Genomic DNA, 25850 nt, shown 5'->3' with positions numbered 1-25850 from the left:
TATCTAACATCCTATGTTTAAAGAACTATGTTATCCAGAAGAGAGGTCTCTTAGAGTAGAATCTTATTCTATACTGACTATACTGACTGTTAGTGCGTGTACAAGCGTCTAAGTGTCTACACTAGATGCGAGGGCAGGAATCTTCCATAGTAACAGTGCTCTGAATTACTTGCATAAAGACAGAGAAACCGGGCCCTTGCTTGGTAGCTGGAAGAATGTTTACTTAAACTACTAGACAGGAATGCATTGGGCAGGGAGCGGAGCAGATAATTTCGAAGGTGAAATACAGTTTCTTGGCAGGCAACAGGCTGATGTCAGGCTTCGTGAGCCGCGCAGGGAATGAGACAAAGTTCATGGTCGCAGATGCAGGCTCAGACTGGAGCTTCAGAGGCAGAAAGCAAGAAAAGCTTGATGACAGAATCAGGGCCTACTTGCCTGGACTGTAAAATGGCATAAGTGAACCATATAAAGCCGGTGGCCTTTCATACTTAGGAATGGAATATCCGGCCTATTCATGGCGGATCTGAGAGAGGACATGTTGACGGTGGACGCACATGTGTTTGCGTCTTCATAACTGGAACTGGAGGGAACATACATGTACTTGTGATTCATACATGAAACCGTTGGGGTCCAAGATAGGGGACATAACTGATCAGAAAAATCCATATTTCCACATTCCCTCCTTGTCCCCTACTTGCCCGTCAAGAGATATCAATCTTCATCAATCCATTGATCTGTTCATATAGCATCATTTGTTCTTCTTTTTTCTTCTGGGACGAACGAGATCTTGGTGGTGGAATACACGATGTGGCACACAGACCACAGATCGCTGGTCCACATTGTAGGCATAGACAGCAACTGAATAGTATGAGAAAGCCAATACCTAGGAAGGATAGGACCTTCCATCCAAAGGTAGATAATACACTCCAAAACCAACCGGACCAAGTCCAGGTGCCTGGATTCTGGTGTATCTGGCTTGCAATTTTATGAAGGCGAGTTATGGCTTTATATACAGATGGCGAATTTTCTGGTATGAAAATGCAACAACTTGATCCGATGACCCTACAAGCTCCGCCCCTATCGGCCAGGATGACGTCAAGGACAAGACGATTCTGAAGCACAACAATCCGCATAGCAGACTGTTCTTCTGTTAAATTGCCTAAGGCGGAAATAGTTTCGTTCACTACTGCTTCAAGGGTTCTAGTTAATCTACGTATCAGCTTACTATTAGTAACGGTACCTATATAGGGAAAGAGACCTTTATTGAAATCCGTGTATTTTTCCCATGCTGTTTCAGTGTAATCGACAATTGGGAGATCTCTCCTTTCTCTATTGTGTACTAAATGAGTATTTCTGTGATAATCAGGAGGAGCTAGGAAAACAGGTGGCAAAAGGAATCCAATGTAGCAGGTACCATCCCAATCTAGAGGCAAACGTACATATGCCGTCTGACCACATATAAAATAGGAATGGCGGGAAACTCTAAATATCGACTTGCCTTGATCACTGAATTCTATTACAGTGGTGCATCTACTATGGCCCATATGTATGGAACCATTCTTTCTTACACATAATTCACCTTTTACTGGAAATACTGACATGGCGGGCAAAATTGGAGTAGCTTCGGATTCGACATTTAGGATCATAAGATTAAGCGTAAAATTACCTAATCCATATACTTCATTTTCTAGATCAGTTCCTGTTCTCTTGGGAAGTCCCTCCTTGTTAGGGTAGCAGACTTTAAGTAAAACTAAGTTTAAATTTCCCCATACCCAGTTGTCTTGATAAACTGCAGAATTTGAATCTAGGGGATTAATTAAACTAAACCATGCTCCACAGGAGCCGTTGTGTGTGAATGGGTATGGAAAGAGAGGTAAAATTCCTTTATAATTCTGATAGGGAGGGAGTCGGCCACATATCCAACAATTTGTAGCATTGCTAACCTGATGGGAATGATGTAACATACTAATAAACGTGTTATTGCGCAGCGCAAATCTATAAGACAACTCATGCAGAGGTAATTCACTAAAAGAATGTTCAGCAGTAACATTATAAACATGTCTAGAAATAGGATAATATATGTGCAACAATATACTTGCAGTAATTATTAAAAGACTTAAGAAAAACAAGATTAATAACGTCACTGTGCAATGACTACGCAGTGATTTACAGTATGCATGTCGTTTCAACATTTTTCGGGTGTTTTCTCTATTCAGATCTAAGGGATACATGTCAGAGACAAATTCAACCGCTTCACCTTGGAGAGGACTTAAACAATCAAATTTCCCGACCGGTTAGATCTGAGTTTTAGTTTATATTGTTCGTGACTACTGGTTTCAACAAAAGGAAGTTTTGAGTCAATGGGTGAAGACACACGAGGTGTGGTGTTTACGTCCGATGGTAGTCCATGAAATTTCTTGATATGACTTGAATGTATCCAGCCTTTTCTGCCTTCGATCTTCACGGCTGTCCTTGTGGTGAGCAAGACCAGTTGCGGTGACTTCCACCTAGGATCCAGCTGAGTCTTTCGATCAAAGTTCCTCACTAAAACGAGATCCCCTGGAATTACGTCATGGGGTTTCACCTCAGTGTTGTCAGGAAAGGCTGCAGCTACCTGTGAACGACAAGATTGTAGTGCAGACATCAAGGAAGCCAAATAATCTGTCAGCATATTACAGTCAATATCGGTTATTTTACGTGGTATAGGCGTCCCCCACATATTTGGTGGTCTGCCAAAGATCACCTCATACGGGGATAGCCCTGTTCGAGAGTGTGCTACCATTCTCATGTAAAAGAGTGCAACTGGTAAGGCTACTACCCAGTCGACACCTTTCTCTCTGCATATTTTGGACAATCTGATTTTCAGGATCTGATTATGTCTTTCTACGAGACCTGCTGCCTCGGGGTGTCGGACACAGTGGAATTTCCACTGATAACCTAACAAAAGTGAAACGTGTTTCATTAGTTCGGATGAGAACGGCTGGCCGTTATCTGAGTAGACAGCACGTGGTAAACCGTATCGTGGGAAGAATTCTCGAACTAACTGTTTGGCAGTAGTCGGGGCAGTGTAATCTGAAACCGGGTATGCCTCTGTCCAACGGGAAAGAGCACAGACAACTACGAGAACATATTTGAATCCTCGACATCGTTCCATCTGGATATAATCCATCTGGAGGACTTCAAAAGGGTGATCAGGAGACTGAAATCCACCCTGTTCTACGGGAACGCTTTTTCCTGGGTTAAACTGACAACAGATCATACAGGTACGAACTTTTTGCTTGGCTGCTGCTCGTAAATGTTTATTGAACCAGATGTGTTGGATGCTGTCTAGCATAGCTTTTTCTCCTAGATGCGCTGGACTATGTATAGTGTTAATAATAACTTGGACCATTGAACCAGGAAGGAACCACACAGATTTTTCCTTCGTCATCCATCCTTGGTCCGTGTGAATCCCTCCTAATTCAGTCCATTTCTTTATTTCGTCTGGTGTAGCATGCGTCTGTATGTCAATTACATCAAGAGCGGGATCTTTAATCGTCATACAATGTGTTGGCGTCGGGACTATTGTCTTTGTCATGTCGGATGTTTGAGTTTGAGCAGTCTGTTTAGCTGTTCTGTCAGCTAGATCATTTCCTTGAGAAATGATATCAGTAACTTTCGTATGAGCTTTACATTTCATAATTGATATTGCAGTGGGTAGATGTATTGCATCTAATAAGGCATGAATGAGGGGTCCGTGCTGAATGTGGGCACCGTGAGAAGTTAAATAACCTCTCTCTCGCCACAGCACGCCGAAGTCATGTACAACTCCGAATGCATAACGTGAATCAGTGTATATGTTGACTCTTTTATTTGTGGCTTGAATACAGGCTTGTGTCAGAGCGACGAGCTCTGCGGCTTGAGCTGACAAGGTATTTATGCAATTTGTTTCAATGATTTCAGTGTCTGTTGTGACTGCGTAAGCAGCCACTAACTCCCCTGTACTTGTCCTCATACATGAACCATCTACGTACAACGTCAGGTCTGGGTCTGACAATGGGACATCTGTCAAGTCTTGTCTGGGTTTCGTCGTGATTGTAATAACGTCAATACAGTCATGCGCTAGTGGATCTGTTCCAATTACGGGTAAAAGTGTGGCAGGATTCAATGTGTTACAACGTCTAATTTCTATATGTGGCTGAAACAATGTTAATTCATACCCTGTAAGTCGCGCTATAGTCAAGTGTTGTGTTTGCGTTCGATTCACGAGAACCTCTACTGCATGTGGTACTTGAACTGTCAATGGATGTCCTAACACTATGGCATCGCTTTGTCTTATTGCTAAAGCTGTTGCTGCCACCGATTTCAGGCATGCAGGCAAAGCCTGAGCTACGGGATCTAATGTACTAGAAAAATACGCACATGGTTTGTGGGATCCTGCCTGTTCCTGTGTGAGTACTGACAAGGCAGTACCTTCGCGTTCTGTAACAAAGAGTGTAAACTGTTTATTGTAACATGGTGTTGCTAAAACCGGGGCTTGACATAAGGCTTTCTTTAAGCTTTCAAAAGCTTGTGTATGTTCCTGAGTCCAAGGGAGAACAGTCGATGTGGCTGCCTCGTGTGTTGTCAACTGAATGAGTGGTTTTGCTAGAAATGCATACTGAGGGATCCACTGCCTACAATATGAAGTGAGGCCTATGAAAGCCCGCACCTCCTTTTGTGTCTTGGGTATTGGCATGTTAGCTATTAACTGAATGCGGTCGGGTGTAAGCTGCCTTCCCTCCTTGGACAGCGAGTGTCCAAGATAAACAACTCGCTGGACACAGAATTGCAGCTTAGAAGGGGACACCTTGTGCCCCTTTTCGGCTAGAAATTGTAAAACTGTCAGTGATGCTTTTTCACATTCAGGTTCGCTTCTAGCGGTGATCAGCAGATCATCGACATATTGAAGCAGGGCAGTGTTTACTGGCATGTGGATACTGTCGAGTTCTCGTTTCAGTGCTTGGCTATAGATGCTGGGGCTTTCTGTAAATCCTTGAGGTGCGCGTGAGAATTTAAAGCTACGTCCATTTAAACTAAATCCGAACAAGTATTGGCTTTCCGGATCTATAGGGACGCTGAAAAAGGCATTCTTGAGATCAATTACAGTAAAGAATGTTGCTTCAGAATCAATAGCTGTCAGTAATGACGAGATATCTGGGACCACAGGGAATTGTGGCACAATGCACTTGTTTAATTCGCGCAGATCAATAACCAATCGATATACTGGCGGGGCCTTCGGATCTGTTCGTTTGAGAATCGGAATTATCGGTGAATTACATACATTGGAGTCTGTTTCTACAACCACTCCTTGGGCAATGAGCTCGTCAATGATTTGTAGTAAAGCCACTACAGCATCTGGTGGTAACTTGTATTGTCGCATTCGTGGTAGTACCACTCCTGCCTTTAGTGTAACTCGATATGGTGTAATATTCATGCAACCAACATCAGTAGGGCCTTGTGCCCATAGATGTGTAGGTAAAGTCTGCAGTCGGGGATCCATGTCTCTAGACACATAGTGACCTTTGAAATCCCGTAAAAACAATCTTACTCCTTCCGGAGAACAACATATTATAGCTCCTAGAGCTTTCAGTGTTTTTATACCTAACAAGTTTTCTGGACATGATTTAGTAAGCAATAAATCTGTAGTTCTGGTCAAGGGTCCTATCGTAAGTGGAAGAGGCTGTGATACTTCATTAACAATAGGTTTTCCTGAAAAACCAAGGGAAATATTCTGTGAGCCTGAGAGGGGTGCCCCTGGAACTTCACTACGTTTTATGGTTGTTCGACTTGCCCCTGTATCGAGTAAAATTTTTCTATCTTGGCCTAATAATTCACTATGTACATAAGGTCCTTCTTGGTCTACTGGGACCTCGATAAGGGGTAAGTCAACTTCCCTCTCTAGGCTTGTTCATGCGTATCGTTGATAATCAGGATAGTCGTACTGTGCGGTCTGGTACAGCTGTCGTGTCGTGGTTTGTGTGGCAGTAACAGGCAGCGCTGGTGCAGCTGGCACAAACTGTATAGACTGTTGTGGGACTGGCATGGACTGTGCATGCTGCGGGGCTCCTTGTTCATTCTGATCCTGTCTAAGTGGCCGTGGTCTTTCTTTTGTAATACCTGTGGCGATATTACGCTTCAGGACTGGGCAATCGTGTATATAATGACCTGGTTGTTTACAATAGTTGCATGTCCCTTTTACAGGTCCTGCTGAATCACCGGAATGTGTCGTACACTTTTTATGTCCTTCAGCTGGAACTGTCTGGGAGACTAGCATCTTCATTTTCGTGTCTTTCATGCGTCTTTGTTCATGATCTTGTTCCTCTCTAATTCTATTGTGATGATACTGTAACATTTGTAACATTTGTGATGGGGTGTTACCTTGCCAAGTACTCTCGAATTTTAATACTCTATTCTTCACTTGGGGCAAGGAATTTTCAACTAATTTTGTCACAAACAGATGTGGGTATGATTCGCTACTTGCTTTTATGCCACTATTTATACCAAAACATTTTTCAAATCGTGCATAGAAATCACTAGTGTCTTCATCTTGCTTTTGTTTACAGGCTGAAATTGCACCCCAGTCTTCCTTTTTCGTAGTTAATAAACGTGGCAGTACTTGTACTAGTAAACCTGGTAGTGCTTTAGTTTTGTCCCCAAGCCCCGAACCTGGACCTCGGGCCTTTTCTTCATTTTCTAATGCTGTCCAGTCTATCTTTTGGTCTCCCACCTCCCACTCTTTTTCCTTGAGTTTTTCATAAATGCCAGCAGGCATCAATACCTTTAATATTGTCATAATGTCGGGATAGGTATACTCTCCCATGAGTAACATGTCTTTAATTTCTCGGTGGAAACCCGCTGGGTCTTTGTCATGACTGGGTACCACTTTCTTCATTTCTAACAATTCTATTTTCGATATGGGCGTATATACAAATACACGTTTAAACTGATTGTCCTCGCCCTTTATTGGGTGTACTTCTCGTAAGGGATTCTGTCTGTCCATGTAATACATCGGTCTTTCCTTGATGGGCAGTGAGACATGTTCTGGACATACAAAAAGAATGTACTGCTTTCTTGATTCTAGTATTTCTTTAATTAGCTTAGTACCTGAACCTCTCCATCTATTCGTGAGTAATTCAGTCAATATATCAGGTAAGGGACCAGGATCTGAATGTTGGCTTTTATATAGTATAAGAAGTTGTTGAATCATATAAATCCCAGCTAAACGCTGTTCATCTGGGGTGAGATTCAAAAATGTGTGGGCTACGGTATCATCATCATACTTTCCGGGACTGTCAACCCAATGAACGGCTGACCTGGCTAATTCTTGTTCATCCATAGAATCGAGAAAATGATAACCCCTTCGTTCTCGCAGTAATTTGTCAGCGGCTTGGAACGAATGCTCGGGGGACCTTATATTTATTATAGATGTTTGGAAATTCCTGTTATTATCTGGACATATCGGACGTATCGGGTCAGCAAAACATCTAGTACTATTACAAGATCTTCCTCTACCTACATAGGCTATGGTGTCTGACTGTCCTGTGGGCAGTCCTGATCCTTCCTCCTCCTCGTTTTGTTCGAACTGGTCTACCGCTAATCTCTCTTCGTGTAGGCGTTCTATTTCTTTACGGATCTTTCGGCACATGGCTATTATACAGTTTTGCTTATCATGTCTCCCTTCTGATATATTCTGGCTCCATCTGGTAAGAATTTGCATTGCTTCCGGGTCTACCCCCGGTCGGTCTTGATTTCTGATCACACAATTAATAAGGAAACGTAACAGTTCCCCTTGTATCTCCACTTTCTGGTATTCCATAGCTCTGTTAATACATTCAGAATCTCGCCCTGTTTGGACAAAATGATATATATTATCTAGATGCATAGTCATTCCTGGTAACTTCCCTAAATACACCGCGGCTCGTCGGATACGTAATGATGCCATGATCATTTCGTCCTCTTTGCCGGGCACAGGGTCATATCTACAATCTATAAGAAGTTCCTTAAGCGTACGGGCATTTATGAGTTTGGGGGTACGTGGATGTGCTGATTCTTGAAAGGTAAGTTTATTTATTCTGGGTGGCGTAGAAAAAATATTAGTAGCACCTCCGGTAGCCCCGTCTGGGGTATCGGGCGTGAAAGGATTTGTTGAACGCGATACAGCAACTATAGGTGTGGGCACAGCTATAGAAGTAGCTGTAGGAACAGATGTGGAAACAGATGTGCTTGCCGGAACTTGTGTCAGGATTTGGTGCTGTAGAGATACAGATACAGGACTTTGGCGTTGAACCTCCCCGGCCAACGGTCTATGTGGGGCGGGGTTAGCATACTCGGGAGCTGCGTCATCTAAATATGAGGAAAGGAAAACATCTTCTGCGGTTCTAGGATGCCCCTTAGGATGTACTTTTATTGGAAATAATGGGGGTGGCAAGTCTTTTGGTATCCCCGCAGTAGCCTTGGGTAATCCCTCGGCCAGAAGGGGATACATACCCTTCATAAGGGCATTTCTTTGTCTGTCTACTTGTTCTGATTTCACTCGTGTACCTTCTTCAATTAATAGATTTTCTCGGACTTCATTTGAATTCTCTTTACTCTTCTCTTCCTGTCTACGTGCTTTTTCTGTACGTCTATACGATTCTTTACGCCATAATTCAATGGCGTCTTTCTGTGATTGTCTAGCTTTCTTTTTCCATAATTCTTCCTCTACTTTTACGATGCACTCTGCATCCCAGGTCCCAGCTGCGGGCCACCTCTGACTTTCTGGTAATTCCTTGGTGTAGTCTACCCATAAATCAAGAAATAATATAGCGTCTAGGCCGTGTTTATGATACATGAAGTACCCTGGAGTTTCCCTAGGAGGAATAGGAACAGCGTCTTCGAGTACCCCTTTTCTAGTTGTGATCTGTCTTAATTTCGAAAAGAACGGCATATTGAGAACTGATCTGATACTTGATCTTGAACAAACTTAATACAATAAACACGATAATGAACAGTCATTCATACCACAATATGCAGAACGTATTAACACATTTTAACATTTAACATTTAAATGAGCAAACAATGATGATGACGATCTAAGGAAAACTTAATCACTAAACATAATACTCGGCATTATCTGGATTATTCTGAATTTATATACTTGATATACTAGATATACTGCTAAACAGTACAGATACACTGCTGAAACAGTGCAGACCGGATTTGTGTACCCAAACCCGTCTGGACCGGCACAACTTATGTGCACGCCAGAACGCCTCCCCAGTAATGGTACTCACCGGGTAGCTCGGAACGGAAGGCCTCGGAACGGAACTGAACTCTGAACTGGACCGGACTGGACTCGACTCGACAACTTCGGACACTTCTGAGCTTCGGAAACCTGGTGGGCCTCTGTATACCTCGGATCTTGCTCTCTCAGCTAGGCTCTGGTCGGGATACTTCGCACTTCTCACCGCCTCGTCTGGGTGTTGATCGCAGCCTCAGTCGCCCCCGCTTGACCGGAGGGAGATACAGGAAATCCTGCTGGTACGCGTTGTTGTCCGTCCAGCTGTGGCAGGAGACCGGGCCTGCAACGCACCGCCGGCGCGTGAGATGAGAAAGTGTCCCTATTCGGGCGCCATTCATGTGGTAAATAATTTAATTACCGGGACTTAATTTGATACAGAAACATAATAAAAATAGCTCAGTAAATAAGAGGCAGAATCCGTGGTATTAGAGGTTCGGAATGGGCTTTATTCCAATGGGCGATTCGAATCGGTTGCTCCAAGTTCCATCACCACGAAGGTTCAGGAAGTGAAGTACATACATTATTGATAATTAATCACTTTTATACAATAGGCATTACAGTGAAGCAAATGCAAGAGGCGTAACAATTGATAGCAAAGATAACATTTCACATGCGTAGCTGAAAGAGGCGTAATTGGGAGTAACAAGGAAATGTCATTGGTTGTGATGTCACATATGGGTGGACCTATGAAATAATTTCGCAATGTCAGCAGAAATACTTGGCAGAGATGCGCGCACAGCAGTATGACGTGTGATTGACGTGCAACTAGGGGGTGAAGGGGACTTGACATTTAGCTCTACGTGTGGTGACAGAAGTCTGGAGGGTCAAGTCAACCTAATCCCAAATCATATCTAACATCCTATGTTTAAAGAACTATGTTATCCAGAAGAGAGGTCTCTTAGAGTAGAATCTTATTCTATACTGACTATACTGACTGTTAGTGCGTGTACAAGCGTCTAAGTGTCTACACTAGATGCGAGGGCAGGAATCTTCCATAGTAACAGTGCTCTGAATTACTTGCATAAAGACAGAGAAACCGGGCCCTTGCTTGGTAGCTGGAAGAATGTTTACTTAAACTACTAGACAGGAATGCATTGGGCAGGGAGCGGAGCAGATAATTTCGAAGGTGAAATACAGTTTCTTGGCAGGCAACAGGCTGATGTCAGGCTTCGTGAGCCGCGCAGGGAATGAGACAAAGTTCATGGTCGCAGATGCAGGCTCAGACTGGAGCTTCAGAGGCAGAAAGCAAGAAAAGCTTGATGACAGAATCAGGGCCTACTTGCCTGGACTGTAAAATGGCATAAGTGAACCATATAAAGCCGGTGGCCTTTCATACTTAGGAATGGAATATCCGGCCTATTCATGGCGGATCTGAGAGAGGACATGTTGACGGTGGACGCACATGTGTTTGCGTCTTCATAACTGGAACTGGAGGGAACATACATGTACTTGTGATTCATACATGAAACCGTTGGGGTCCAAGATAGGGGACATAACTGATCAGAAAAATCCATATTTCCACACATAGATGATAATAAGAGTAGATGTACCTTCATGAGAAGATGGTGCAAGACATGTTGTTGTTGTACAGGACTATTAATGCTTCTTTGGAGCATACTCGCTCTTTTGATCTCTTTCAAAGTAACTTTAGATACATTAGCAGGACATACTGAGAATATGACTAATATAGTGAAGAACTCACAAAAAGTAATACCAGTTAGAACAAGCACAGAGCATGTGCATCAAGATAGGTCAATAAATGATTTCTCTAGTAATGTGTTTTCAAAATTGTTGTATGAATATGTTAAAACAATGGAAGTAAGGGATTGCTACGTCTGCATGCAATTACCTGCATCTGTTTCAGAAGGGGTGACTTATCATCACCTCCCAGCAACTTATGGAATAACATGTAGCGTCTTAACTAGTATATTTTATCAAGTAGGAAAATTAGAGTATAATTTGTCTAACATAGATAATATTCTTGGACGATTGCCCATGAATAAAGAATTTAATCCTGCTAAAGAAGCTAATACTTTAGGAGAAATTTTATAGAAACTAAAGGACTAACTCTAGAATATATTTTTAAGAACAATTTAACTTGTAGTTTGAAACCAGAAGAGAAAACATTTTTGGATATGGTTGAGAGAAGGTCAAAAATACACAAGAATGCAGAAGGACATAAAGAAGGGGAAAACATTTGGGCAATAGATGGGAATAAGGAAACGCAAGGTGATGTTAGGCCAACAATAGCTATAGATTCACCACAGAAAGGGAAATTATGTATCATGAGAGAAAGATCCCAGTATGATTACATCTACATAGGGACAAGTGAGTGTCATGATACATACTTCATTGCATCCGGATGGGGATTTAGAGGTGGAGAAGACCCAGTTTTTCCTGGATTGTATTATATTTGTGGGAATAAGGCTTATTACAGGCTGCCTGACCATTGGTATGGCACATGTTATGTAGGCCAGGTCTTTCCAATTTTTTTTCACATGGATAGAGTAGAAAACAGCGGACCAAATAACCTACTAATGCGTAGCAGAAGAGAAACTTGGTTAGAAATTGTAGGTGATATTTTTGGAGCCTTGATACCAGCAGTGGGAATATCTTTGAATGCAAATAATATTCGGAAGCTGTCCACCATAGTTGATTGTTTATCAACAAGCACAGCTGGAGGATTTCTTTTGGTAAACACTGAATTAGTTGCCATGTGTGCTATGATTATGCAAAATCGACTTGCCCTTGATATTCTATTAGCAAAAGAGGGTGGAGTCTGTGGAATGCTGAAAGTTCAACATTGTTGCACTTACATTCCTGACGAAAGCAGAGATCTAAAAGTCTATATAAAAAATATTACAGAATTGCATGATGAAATAAAACCACTGGAGGTTGAAAGTATCTGGACTAGAATTAGTAATAAGATGGCTGCTATAAAAGCTTTCTTAGGTAAATTAGGTAGTACTATAATAGGGAAAATATTATTTCCATTAACCTGTGTGATTTTTGTATTATTACTACTTAGATTAGGATGTATATGTTGTAGATATAGAAGAAATAAAAAGAAGGTTAAAAGAGAAATGTATAAAAAGAGGGAAAAGAAACCAGAAAAAGATCTCAATGAAATAGAAATGGAAGAGTGGAAGGAGAGTATGTATGATAAAACCCAGAGAGAAGACGAAAGGGAAACAGAATTTAATTAAGCAAAAAGACATTTCAAATTTCTGCAAAAAGGGAAATAAAATTGAAATTTGTGGGTTGTTTTGGTGGTGATAAAATCACCAAAGGGGGGATTGATGGAGCGGGTAGAATAAAATAATTTGGTATACCCAATCCATTTACATAAGTTTCACTAAAATAACTAAAGAACTAATTCTAATGAACAATAATGTGTGGTAATTGAATTAATCAACCTTATTAACCAAGAGAATATACGTGGGAATGCATTTGCATGGCTAAAATAATAAGGGCCTCATGTAGGTAGCCAAATACCGGTCGGTAACGGCCGATTTTCGGTAAATATGCCGTTACCGACCGGTATTCAGACAAGTGAGATGTAGGAGTCCAAAAACCACTTTTCGGTAAATATGAGGCGGTAAATACCGATTCATATTTACCGAATTCTAAAATACCGAATCAGATTTACCGAATACATACTTAACGAATCGGTAAATATGAAGTGGTAAATATGAAGTGGTAAAAATTAAAATGACATGTAGGAGCACTTGGTAATTAAGAAATCCAGGAAAATCGGTAAATAAGAGTCGGTAATTAACACGGATTGAAAGCAGGTGGTAACCATCAACAGTGCACATAAGCAATCCCAAAATGCAACAGCGTGGACAACATGGCCGCTATGTACGTCATTGCAAGGCGCCTACGTCTACAGGCAGCAGGACTGAGGGTGTGGCGACGGGAGGAACAAATCCACAGACAGCGCATCACACTATTCCAGCTGACTGATGCAGAGATACATGAGAGGTACAGGCTACACCCCGAAACCATCATGGACTTAATCAGGGACCTACACCCACTCCTGGACCATCCAATAAGAAGGGCGCACGCCATACCCCCACATGTGCAGGTGCTCTGCAGCCTACATCTGTTGGCATCCGGCAGTTATCAGGTGGTGATAGCTGCGGTGGGTGGGGTATCCCAGAGTTGCCTGTCACGTTTCTTCAGGAAGTTCCTGGATGCCATGATGCAGAGAATGCACCACTACATAAGCTTCCCAAACACACAGGCTGCACTGCAGAAAACAAAAACAGACTTTTATCACATGGCACAGTTCCCCCATGTCATCGGCTGTATTGATGGTACACACATCCCAATCTGTCCACCAGCTGACACAGAGCACATCTACAGGAACAGGAAGTCCACCCACCCCATCAATGTGCAGGTGATCTGTGATGCAGGGAACATCATCACAGATATTGTTGCAAAGTTTCCTGGGAGCACCCACGACTCTTACATCTTCCAGAATAGTGGGATCTACACACGACTGAGTGCCGGAGAATTCGGAGAGGGATACCTGCTAGGTAAGTAACAGTGACGCCCCTTGAAACCTGCAAATCATAGTGTGTAGAGGCATGTTACTGATGGTTCCCTTTTACTCATCCAGGCGACAGTGCATATGCATGCCGTTCATTCATCCTCACTCCCTACCTACACCCAGCAACCCAGAGTGAGAGACGATACAACGTGGCACACAAAACAACACGCAATGTGGTGGAGCGCACGTTTGGACTACTGAAGAGCAGGTTCCGCTGCCTGCACAAGAGCGGAGGCGCACGCCAGTACAAACCCATCACCTGCTGCAAGATTATTGCCACTTGTGCAATGCTGCACAACCTTGCCACGAAAAAAGGGACAGATGTGGAACTGACATATTTTGAGGACAACGAGGATGAGTCAGGCCAGCCAGAGGGCAACGCAGCTAGAGTGCCAACTGCAATCGATGGGAGAGAGAGACGGGCAGAGATCACATGCAACTATTTCTGAGTAAGTGAGGGGACACAGCGAGTTGTGAGAAGTCATGACGTAGTTTTAATGTGGCACCACGCCATGAACACATGAACAGGCCAATCTGGCAATATACCATCTATACAAGGAGTATGTCCAGGGTTACGTCACCCAATGGGAAGTGGCTAAGCAGGGCCACATCAATGTTTGCGCATACGCGCTGCAGTGGTGGATTGCACGGCCTGTGCATCCTCACTAGAGCCAACCCCAAGCCGCCTGCTGCTCCTGCGTGCTTCTGGGACGGGGGGTGTGATGCTGCTGCTGGTGTCGATGCTCTCCGCAGCATCCCCTGCAGCAGTTGTCGACGCCTGACTAGTCAATAGCACCCCTAGTGCACTTGTCACCTGCACCATCCCCCGAGACAGGTCGCTGCAGCACTGTGTTAGGCCCTCCTGCATCGTCACAGAGCGCCGGCACAGTAGAGAAGTCGCAGTTGCCAGACGGTTGAGTGCCCTGCTGGTAGTGTCCCTTCTCTGGCGTTCCCGGCGCCGTGCTTCGATGTCAGCATCTAATTTGCTGCACAACTGCTGGATTGACTGGGACATGTCCCGAATGCCCGCAGCCATGCCGCTAATGTTATTGTCCATGTTGACTAATGTTGTCTTCATCACCCGCATGTGCCTCTGGACTGACATAACTGCTTTTGATTGCAGGCGCTGTTGCTTCAACATTTGGCCCTCGAGCCCCAAGAAGACACCATGGCCGTCAGTGGGTGCTGGTGGACTCTGGACACGCGACCTGCGGTGCCCTCTTGCTCCCGTCTGTGCTGCCTGTGAGGTGTGGGGCACAGTGGCATGGCTCCCTTCCTGGGGCCCGGTGCGGTCTTCTGGGCCCATGCTGTCGTCTGACGAGGTGTCTAAGGCTCGTAGCCTGGCTGCTGGACGCCTCCTCATTCTCACACCTGCAAGCGGAGATGTGGCCGGTGATTCGAACATGAGTGGCGATGCTGGCTCTGGTTGTGGTGCAGCTGGCTCTCGGTGAGGTGATGCTGGCTCTGGGTGCGGCGAGGCTGGCTGTGTTGGTGGTGCGGCTGCCAGTGGGCCTGCTCCCTGGTCTGAACTTGTGCTGGCTAGAGGTGATACTTGTGGCCGGTGTGCCGTCTCTCCTGCAGCATGCCCTGTCCTGCATGATGTCACATCTGTGGACAGAAATACAACATTGGCTCAGTGTCCCCGAAGGGCTGCATTGCAAGCGTCACAATCAATCATTTCACATTCCAATATGTCCTCTGTCTCCTTGTGCCTCGAGTGCGTGACATGCCTTGTTGCCCTGTAACATTTACGTCATGGTTAGTGTTGCCCTGACTACATCTCCCGGAATGCATTGCCTGTCTGCACTGACACGTGTGGACTGCAGTGTGATTCTCATTTCACAATGGGGGATGTGGGATAGGGGTAGGGGGGGCTACATTGCTGTGCTTTCGTCTTACCTTGGTGTGTTGCGGCTCTGGCAGAGCTGTCGGCGTCCCCAAGACCCACGACGCTCTCTTGCTCGATTGTGGCCGCCACCAGCTCCTCCAGTTCGGTGAGGGCAGGTGCCCTGTTGGTTCCACCTCCGGTCTGGCTGGCCTCCTTCTGGATGTCGCCCATCTTCCTCTTGGTTACAATCCTCAGGTCATACCAGCGCTTTTTGAGGACCTCAATGTCCCTGTGGGTCACTCCCACAGCATTGACCTGCGCCTGGATGGCCAGCCATATGTTGCGCTTTTCCGCCTCAGGCACTTGCAGGGATTGCCTTCCAAACAGCTTCTGGTGCTGCTTCACCACCTCCTCCACCAGCACCTGGAGTTCCTTGGGGCTAAATTTCAGCTTCCTCCTCCTTTCCCCTCCGTCTTTCTGTGTTCTCTGGCTGGACATGCTGTTCGTTTACCCGCTCGCACATGCAACGGCTCCCTGCCTCTCCTCTGCACTCCAAGCCTCTCCAGGGTCGGCTAATTATGTACACCTGCCTGGGTGTGGCCACTTCGGCTAATTATGTACACCTGCCTGGGTGTGGGCACTTCCCGGTTGGGTGGGCTGTCGTTGCACAGGATTAGCTGTTTCGTCAAGTCATGTGATTTTATTTACCGAATCCGTACATACCGATTCGGTATTTTCCGATTCGGTAGATACCACCTCGGTATTTACCGATTCGGTAAATACCACCTCGGTATTTTCCGATTCGGTAAATACCACCTCGGTATTTACCGATTCGGTGAATTCCGATTCGTGATTACCGAATGTTACCGAATCGGTAACTGTTACCGAATTTTTACCTACATATAACTTACCGATTCTAATTTACCGATTCGGTACGGCTCGGTATTTAAGAACCGGTAAAATTTATTTACCTACATGAGGCCCTAGGTGAACTAAGTTTGTATGCATATTAAATTTATATGTTTAGCTTAAGCAATGTTAATGTGTTTTGCGCTTAAATAAATCAGCATTAACGGCCTTAAATATCGCATATGGCTAGATAAATGCATACACATAAGGGTATTAGTGAGGGAATAACATTGTTTTATTCATTTCTATGTATTAATTACGTTTGTGTTTCTTTTACCTTAAGTTGACTATTTCGGCCTGCTAAAAGATGGCCGCCGACTGAATCCTCACTAAAGTACATGACTTCATGCGATTGACAATGGAGGAAGGCGTCTGCACTGACTACGTAGCGATCTCTCCTTGAACCCCTGAACCAGGTCCATGAAGACTACTCTGGGCTAGATGCCAATGTCCCTGAACACGGAAGAAAATGTTGCAAACTGGGAACCAAAAGCCACCTATTCACAATAGACTGATACTTTCCTGACCTGGGAACGATTTTCCCATACGCCTAGTTTAATACATCATCCGTATGAGAACTTTTAAATTGTTTCTTAAAATATTGGGACGGGGCTGAATGCAACCAATGAATAGCCTGGAAATTATTAAATGTATCTATTACATGTAAATTTCAGTATAAATATTAGTAGTCCAGAGAGGGAAAATTAGGTTACCACCCAATGAGCTCGAGACGCACCCTAATCGATGCTACTCTCTGCGATTCACCACGCTGACAGCAGAGGACGGGACGGTAGAATCTTTGATGAATTTCTGAGGACCATTTCTGACTTAGAGAACGACAATTAGCCAGAATAGGTAATTATGACAAAAGATACTATTGCATTTGTTAGGATTCAACCTGCAATTTAATTAGAGAAAGAAAAATAATTATTTGAAGAACTGTGTCGGGTGGTTATTCCTTGAAATGTTTATTGATTAATATAAGAATTGAAGTATTACTATCAAATTACTAGAACAACTAAATGATCCGATTGACCTCCGGATGGAGGAATTGTTAGGGTAAAATTAAATAAATGTGGTTTCCTCCATCCAAGGGAAATAGAACTGTAGTTTGGAAATAATTTGGAGATCTCTCTGTAGGCACGGATAGATTGATGAGAATGAATGTTGGTGTTATGGGCCCCACCAGCGTGTGATGTGTGAATGTGCGTGTGACTGTGGAATCATTCCGTCCGTGGAAGCAAGAGGAGATTTTGTGTTCTGAACTGCAACACCATCATTGGCATGTAACATTATGACTGGCGCCCTGTAGCATTAGGCTATAAATATATATGGAGAATACTGCGTTTTGAAAGGAAAAAATGTCTTTACCCTTCAAAGATGACCGCCAAACATGCGCGGTGGAGTTAAAGAATGTCCCCGATAGAACGGACATATCGCGTTATTACCAACGTCTCGTGAGAACAGAAACGCGGCTTTGAAAATTGCCAACCAAATAAAAGGGAATCAGACAATACACTTTATGCCAAATACGGGAAGATTAGACATCGCAACACCACCACGCTGAGGTAAGGTCTCTGCGAGTAGATAGAAAAAACCATAGTAAAGTTAAGAAGATAATTTGCCTGATTAGGGGGAGAAAGTAGGTTTCTGCCCGCACGTGTAAAGGATTTTTGTTTAAAGCCGTATTCCCAATACACAACTAACTTTAGCGGGACCCCCGTAGCCAGAATAGAGCCGATACGTCAGATGAAATAGACGTGTAACAAGAGCAGATAACACGAAACAGAGGACGCTGTACTACCAGATAGAGCACAATAATAATAAGGATGGTGCCTGTCGTAAGATATATATTAAAGCTAAGACAGCCAAAGAGAGAAAGGCAACGATCGAGTTCAGGCGATGAAGAGATAGAATATAAATGGGCTTAGCCATACTCTGGGAAGTAGGAAATAGTTTTTCTTAGATTTAGAGGAATAACTGTGACTAAGAAGATACAATAGGAGATCAATATAGATAGTTTAGAAATATTAGAAGGAAAACAAATGAACAACCAGGGGGAGAAACAAATACATTTTTATTTGTGTTATTTTCAGATTGCTGAAATTGTGGATTGCCCAGATAAAATATATCAAAAGTCTACGGGGGGGTTGGAAAAAGATGTGGGTAGAATAAGACTCCCACAGTTCCACAAATAATTATCGCATTGAAGGTAAGCCTCCATGAGAAATAGGAAGGGGAGATAATCATTTGAAGCTTAACCCCTTCGCTGCCAGGCTTTTTCCCCCTCCTGTGCCACGCCCTTTTTTGGCTATTTGGGGTTGTGCGCGCTGAGGCCCCTGTAACTTTTTGACCACATAAGGTATCCACGCCAAATTTGCGTCCTTTTCTTCCAACATCATGGGAATTCCGAAGGTACTCAGGGTTTGTGGATTCCCCTGGAGGGGTCACAGAAATGAGCCAAAATACAGCAAAATTTAGTTTTTTGGGGGGAAAATGGGAAAAACGGGCTGCAAATGAAAGCATCTGGGTTTTTCCCTGCAAGTGTTATCAAAAAAGGGTTTGTGGGGCTGAAATCACCATATTCCCAGCTTTTAGGGAAACCAGACTTTTGTCAGAAACCCAACATATTTTACACAGTTTTGGCATTTTTCTGGGACATAGCCTGTTTTTGCTATTTTTTGTGCTTTCGACCTCCTTCCAGTTAATGGTAGAAATGGGTACAAAAGCAATAATGGATCCTGGCAAGCTAAACATTTTAGAGAAGTAGAAAAAATTCTGAATTCAGCAAGGCGTCATTTGTGTAGATCCATCAAGGTTTCTTTATAGAAACTAACAGTTAAATATAGGATAAATTGAAAATTTGTTTAAAAAAAGCGCCTTTTGTGTCAACGTTTTCACCTGTAACTTCTTCTAATTATGACAGCTCTTTGAAAGCAATATACTGTTACATCCGCTGGACATTACTGGTTGTGGGGATATATAGGAATTGTAGGTTCACCAAGAACCCGATGAACCCAGAGCCAAAAACTGAGCAGCAACTTGCAATGGTTTTTTATTACGTACCGGGTATATAGTAATTATTCTGTAAAAATGTGTACATGGAAAACTTGGTATGAAAGACACATATGTATTTCTGAAATGGGAACAAAATATAGAGTTTAGAAACAGTAGATATTTGCACATTTCCGAATTTGGGAATACTCATACTAGCATGAGAATTATCAGTCATTTTTTAGAATGACTTCTTTTTTACATAATGTCTTTCATTTGGAAGGCAGAAATGCATCGAAAGTCAATAGGTAATAACAGTCCCTTTACAAATCTGAATTACCCTAAGTCTCTCGTTAAAAATGGTACCTCACTTGTAGGGGTAGGCATAGTGCCCACGACAGGAAATGGCTCAAAACCCAACGTGAACACACCACATTTTCACAATGCAAAATTACCCTTTTTTTAGCAAAGTGCCTAGCTGTAGTTTTTTAACCCTGGCTCTGCCGGAACCTAGGGAAACCTAGCAAACCTATACATTTTTAAAAACTAGACACCCAGGGTAATCCAGTATGGGGTGACTAGACTGCCTCCCACCAGGTTCTGTTACCCAGAATCCCTTGCAAACCTAAAACATTGCCAAAAAAACACTTTTTCCCCACATTTATCTGGTGGAAAGTTCTGGAATCTGCGTGGATCCACAAATTTCCACCCCCTCGCGTTCCCCAAAGTCTTCCAAGAAAAATGGTACCTCACTTGTGTGGGTCGGCCTAGTGCCCGCGACAGGAAACGGTGCAAAACGCAACGTGGACACACCTCAATTTCGCTGTGAAAAATGACCCTTTTTTGGCAAAGTGTCTAGCTGTAGTTTTTGAACCATAGCTCTGCCGGCACCTAGGGAAACCTAGCAAGCCTATACATTTTTTTAAAACTAGACACCCAGGGGAATCCAGGATGGGGTGACTTGACTGCGTCCCACCAGGTTCTGTTACCCAGAATCCCTTGCAAACCTCACAAATTGCCAAAAAAACCACATTTTCCCCATATTTCTGTGGTGGAAAGTTCTGGAATCTACTTGGATCCCCAAATTTCCACCCACCCAGTGTTCCCCAAAGTCTTCCGAGAAAAATGGTACCTCAGTTGTGTGGGTCGGCCTAGTGCCCGCGACAGGTAACGGCGCAAAGCGCATCGTGGACACACCTCAATTTCGCAGTGAAAAATGAACTTTTTTTGGCAAAGTGCCTAGCTGTAGTTTTTGAACAGGTACACCAAGAACTGGAACAGGAGCATGGTACTTTGGACTAAATCCCTTTTTGATCGCCACTTTCTCTCGAACTAGATCTCTAATATTTGGAAGCCAGACGGAAACCAGAATTTGTATCTGCAGCACTGGAAGTGTGAGACTCGAGCAATGTTTGCGAGATTGAGTGTCACAAAACATTTGTAGGTCCTGTAAGACAGCACAATGGTTATCTGAGTCAAATGTTGTGGTAACCGCCACAACGTCTGCTCCATCAAGGTCTTGAACATACATCTTGTTGCCAAAAAGTACTTCATACGGGGTCCGCCCACCCAGAGATCTTTTAGGGAGTTTATTTAATGCAAGTTGAACCCCATAAAGATGGTTCAACCAACCACGCCATGTACCTAATACTCTAGCCATTAAGGACTGCTTTAAGGCATGGTTCATTCACTCCACATTACCCTCCGGTCTATATGGAGAAGAAAAATGCACTTATGGACTTTATCGAATCATGGTACACTTTCAAATGGAATGCGCAGCAGGCATATGTACCGATAAAGACGTGCAAGTCTTTAATAACAGTTCGAATGTCAGACGAGCGATGTGGTCAAACCCAAAGGAATCTATAGCAAGAATATACTGCAAGCACAATATATTTAAACGCAGTATATGAAATCAATAGGCTACAATGATCTAAATAAACGCAGCCAAAAGGCTGATTAGAAAGAAAAAGATGTCTGTGGTGAACGAGACACAGTGGATCTTTTGATTTATTGTCAAATGTCACGAGTTAAAACATATTTTCCAGTCTGTTGGTATAAACCTTGCCACCAATAACGTTGCTGTGAGAGCGAAATAGCAGTAGCCACTCCAGCATGAGTGGAAGCTACACCTTTGTGTGCTGCTATGATTAAATCCTGTCTGCGGTCTGCTTTGGAAATAACACAATCACAAACACTAGCAATAGTTGCAAAAGTAACACTTTGATCCTATAAGTGATAGGAATATTTTGAAAGGCCATTTGTTTGCGTCGGGGGGGAGGGGGGTGTCGTGGGGCATCCCAATTGCAGACACAGTGCATAGTGTATCACTGTACGCCGATGATCTCCTGATCTATGTGCGAGATATCACCAGCGACCTTGCGCCGATATGGACAATACTACGGGACTTTGCAGAGGTCTCAGACCCCAAAGTTAATTAGGGAAAATCGACGATCTTTCCGCTAAACCCCCACCTAACTCCCTCGGACATAGTGATTGGGCCCCAGGTACTCGGTTGGAATGCCGCGGCACCCCGATACCCGGGAGTGCGGCTGTATTACTCGCCCAAGAGTCTCTATGAGGGAAATCACCGCAGGACTTTGGCGGGACTGCGTACTGCAGTCGCCTTCTGGATGACTCTGCCTTTGGCCCCCCATAGGAAGGGTAGCTGTAGCGAAGATGATTATGGTACCCAGGCTAGTCTACTCTTTTACTAATCTCCCAGTGATACCACCTTGCTCCTTTTTTCAAGAACTAGACACGCTACTCACAACTTTAATATGGGGGGGGGGTAGACACAGGGTTGCTCTACAAACTCTTCATTTGCCCATGACACAGGGGGGTCAGAGAACCCCCTCCTTTGCAGCTTACTTCCTAGCGGCCCAACTACAGTGGCTGTCCCATTGGACAGCAGAGCGCCACATGAAGGAGACCTTCTCCAACGATGGCCGGATACCTCTCCCGGCCATCCGGAGATTACTGATGCTGGGCACCAAACCTACGCGTACTCATCCCCTGCAGGTAGTGATAGCCCGTAAATGCATGATGCGCATACACCGCATGTCAAGGGGTCAGCCCCTCTACTCCCCATTGCTCCCATTAGTGGGATTCCCTCAGCGGGAGAAATATTACACCTCCAGCGCCCTCCGGATATGGACTGAGCATGAGGTGACAGAAGTTGAGTCCCTGTTCGAGGATGGACAGCTGAAAACATATGCCCAAATAAGGGAAAGCTACGATCTCCCCCCGGGACAGTTTCTGGTCCATAGACGATTACTATATAGCATCCGACAATGCTGGGATCCCACAGGGGGAGAACCACTGACACACCTGGTGCTGCACACAATTCTGTATATGGGCACGGGGAGGCACTTAGTCACCTGGCATTAGAAAGTGATACGGGAACTGCTCACAACCTCACTACAAGCTCTGCGCCAGAAATGGGAGTAAAAAATAGGACGGGCGCTCCACAACAAAGAATGGGAAAAGGCACTAGAGTACCCAAAAAAGGTTTCTTGAAATGCATGTTTCAAAAACATCCAATTCAACATTTTACATCGCGCATACTTAACACCTTAACACCTCACCGGCTCCACCGGTTTTACCCCGACACACATTTCGCATGCTCCAGATGCCGAACACCTGAGGCAACTTTTAAACACATGTTTTGGGACTGTCCCGCACTCCTACAGTATTGGAATAGGGTACAATACTGGTCACGGTCAACCTCATGCATATTTCCACGTGGAAGGCCAGTGCCCTGGGCGTGTTCCGCAGGCGGAAGACAGAAAAGGTGCAATGCAGGTTCGCTTCCCTAGCTATGCTCTTAGCGAAACAAGGAATAGCCATGCATTGGAGGGCCCCGGCGAGACCCCCAGAAACAGCCTGGATAGGTGCCTTTAAAAAATGGGGGGCAGCATAGGAAGATGCACTGAGAGATGAGGAGGTGAAAGGGATTCTTAAGCATCCCATTTCCATGGAATGGGCTCAACTCAGGGTCCAATTTGCTCAAGGACTCACCCGCTGCCTCACAATCCCAAACGCCACCCCTGTTCCCCGTGGCACCAGCGATCACCAACACGTAACGAGCATACGATCTGAACGGCCGACTGTGTGCTAAGGCCCAATCGGAATACCACCCTCATTTCATGATAGGAGACACAACCTCCCCAGAGCTCACTCCCCCCCCTCGCCACTGATACCACGGCTCAGTAACTAGCAAACCAGAACCAGAATCAGCCACACACTAAGTAAATAACACTATACAATCTGCAAGCTCCCTGACCCCCCTTCCCCTCCACTTCCCTCCTTTGTTAACAGTTATTAGTTTACACCCCGACGCCAAATTAGGCGACTTCGCCAAGTCGGAAGCACATTCATGGACAATTCCAAAGAAGGTGCACGGGGACAGAGCTGGGGACTGAATATCAACCCACATCCCGCGGAACTCTACATAGGCAGACACCAGACAACCTACCCCTGCCCGTAATAGTTCAGTTGAAATGTACTTTCCGTTTTATTTTACTGTTTCTTATATCTGATGCAACATAGGTGTAGGGATAGTTGTTTCGGGTCACAATGAAATCATTCAACGGTCTGCACGCACCTGTCTTCATGTTTGAATAAAAATGTGTAATTCTGTACTATGAAAAGTGAAACTCCCAATAAAGAAATTTAAACAAAAAAAACCAGCATCCATTATATCAATATGAGTTTTAGAGTGTGTTACTGTTGCTATTTTTCTTCTTCTGATTTTCAAACTCCTAAAGCAATAGGTCTATTGGTCGCAGACTCAGCTGCACTTCGAATGTTTTGCATTGCATGAGGATTCCATAAATTGGGTGAGAAATAGAGCATACCTGTCTGGTGCTTCTTTCAATCTTGATAGGGTATGAAGTCATATTATTGATCCTCAATCACACTGCTGGTAAAGTGTGCAGGACCGAGACCAATCTGTAGAACAAGTCTCCAAACCTACACACTGTAGCACTTAAAACATAAAGTTCCATTCTACTGAATCATACGCTTACTCGCCATCTAGGAATAGGGCTGCTGCACGTACCTCAGGGTCTAGTCTCTGGATTGCACCAAACAATGTGCGGGTATTGATGCCCTAGGATGAAACCAGATTGTTCTACACCGACCAGCCCGGAAGCAATGGTGCCAGGTGATTAGCTAGAATTTTGGTGTCTATTTTACTGTCTAGGTTTAGTAGGGACAATGGCCTATAGGAAGGGCAGTCAGCCTCGGACTTCCCAGGCTTCAGGATCACCAGTAATATACTATATAAATCTAGAAGGCCTTCACCCTGCATTATTTCCGCAAGCGCCCGGGCCACAGTCGCAGGGGGCCTGGCCATGCCCCTAGATCTATCTAACTTTGGCTTCAGTATACAATTAAAATCCCCCCCCCCAATATCCTGGGTAGATACCCCAAGAGGAGAAGACGTTCAATGAGTGAGTTGTAGAAATGGGGGTTATCAAAATTCGGACCATAGACCCCTACCAGCAGGACTGTTATATCATTGCATGATGTAACAAGGGAGACCTATCTACCCACTGGGTCAACATACAGGTCCTGTAATTTCACATTTGAACCCCTGCATGGCCACACTGACACACCCCTGGCATGGGAGGTGTAGCTCACCACTATACATTGGCCCCGCATTCTATGCTGTATGAGAGCTCTGCTGTTCGGGTTGAGGTGTGTTTCTTTCAATATTGACACACCCACACCGTGTCTCTGCAAATGGGCAACAATTACTGCTGCTTATTTGAGATGGGGCAACTGCAGATTTGGCTGCTTCATCAGCCAGAGTGTTCCCTATGGCGTGTGTTCCAACAAGTTGATTACTCAATGTATGTATAATATGAGTTTGTGGTAACCTATCCTTTATATCTGCCACTTTAACCCAAAGTAATTTGCGCATTGTGCTACCCTTGGAATCCTTAAAATCATTTTATCTCCAAAAATGTAAGTTATCATTAAAAGACAGTACACAGTAATACGAGTCAAACAATAATGGTGGGAAATTCAGGATCCGTATTTTCAAGATCATGGAATAAAGCTTTCATTTCAGCCAACTGTGCTGTACAGTCCACAAGGAACTGGGTGCGAGTAGTTTGTGGGTTAAAAGCACCATCTGACATAGTGCCAATACCAATAGCACCTGCTGCAGAATACTGTTGCTTAGAACCTATAGCAGAGTGAGCAGAACCATCAGTGTAAATGATGTTTGTGCATTGATCAAGAGGCAAAACTGA

Source organism: Triturus cristatus, chromosome 7 (genome assembly GCF_964204655.1).
Source record: "Triturus cristatus chromosome 7, aTriCri1.1, whole genome shotgun sequence".
Classification (NCBI taxonomy): domain Eukaryota; kingdom Metazoa; phylum Chordata; class Amphibia; order Caudata; family Salamandridae; genus Triturus; species Triturus cristatus.
This window is presented reverse-complemented; position numbering follows the sequence as displayed.